We start from the raw sequence: 1,615 nt of genomic DNA on the forward strand, positions 1-1,615 counted from the left end.
AAGAAAACAGCAAAAGCTAATGAAATACTGTAAATATCTAAGTTGTCTATGTAGTGCATGTTTCAGCCCATTCAGCTAAAAAATTTTCTTTTCGGCACTCGGCACTTCCTGCCAACTAAATACTTATACTACATATTAACATTTACTACATGCAAAAGTAACCCTGCAGCCACGGTTGCCAACCGTCCCGTTTTCGGCGGTACTATCCCGGATTTAACTGATATGTACAGTGACGAATAAAAGTATTGGAACAGTGAAATTTTCGCAATATTTGCAAAGCTTTTTATTCTAATTGATTTTCGATATATTTTTTATAAATAATTGTTCTTTCTACACCAGAAAACATGATAATAAAATCTCTAAACTTTGTGCAAAACTCAGAAAAATTCATTAAATTTGCACACTAATTTGCAACTTTTTATTCAGATTTTTTAGAAAAATTCTAAGTATGCAATTTTATAGCCCATTCAAATTTAGTATAACAAAATGCAAGTTTAAAGTTGCTAGAGAAGCGCGTTGATTTTTGGCAATTTTTTTAGTGGGAGGTGTTGCTCATTTTCTCCATTCTAGTATCTTTTTTCCATTGTTCGCAGTTAATAAACTATTTATCGGAGAAAATCAGTTAAGGTATCAAAATGTGCGTAATTACCGCGCCTTTCCATGAGAGTATGAGATAGATTAAAATAAATAAAAATTGCATTTTTTTATTTTTTATATTTTTTTTTTATAAACTTCATTATGTTTGATTTTTATTTTTATCAACTTTATGGGGAACGCTGTAAAAATTTGAGAATGGGAACACAAAAACTGTAGGGGTTACGAGTTTTTTCATACCTGCGTACATAAACTTTATGAAACTTTGTATGCACTATAAATTATTAGTGAAAAGGATTTGATGATGATTTCTGCCCATGTCTTCAACAAAAAGTATTAACATTGAAGAATCGTTTTATGCAATTTTTTTACGAATGAATATTTATGAATTTCTTCATTGTTTTGTTGTTTTGTGAAATTTTGTATCTATCATCAAATTTTATATTGTTTTGTTGTTATAAATAAAAAAAATAAAAACCAAGCATAAATTTATGTTGTTTAATATATTATTTTACCTACCCTTTTTCCTAACATGGTATGTCGCGGTTTCAAGAATGCAAAAGTTGGCAAGCCTGCCTGCAGCACACCAGCGCAGATATTTTGTTGAAACGCGCATCAACATTTTAGCACTCTACTGATGCCCAGGTGTTGGCGCGTAAAAGCTTAGCCGCGAAAGTTAAACTAATACTAACATCCAACTAAAAGTTTAGTTTCATGCGGTAATCTACATTTGTTCTTTTGTACGGAACCTAACTACAAACACATGTACGTGAGAGTGTCTTGACCCGGAAAATAAACTACAAAAACGTAAACAAAAAAAAAACGTTCTGCCTTTAAACACTATCTACTGAAAAGCTACGGAGTAGGTATTCCACTGCTTGATAGACCAGTGCATAAAAGATCCTTTTCTGAGAACATAGAGTGTTCCAACGAGTGATGCGACGCGATAAGCAAGGAAGATATCCTGTCGTATATCTGTCGAAAAATGCAGCCTGGATGACTACACATTCCAAATCGAACT

Source organism: Rhagoletis pomonella, unplaced genomic scaffold (assembly GCF_013731165.1).
Source record: "Rhagoletis pomonella isolate Grant_MI unplaced genomic scaffold, Rhpom_1.0 Rhpom_scaffold_00002, whole genome shotgun sequence".
In the NCBI taxonomy this organism is placed as follows: domain Eukaryota; kingdom Metazoa; phylum Arthropoda; class Insecta; order Diptera; family Tephritidae; genus Rhagoletis; species Rhagoletis pomonella.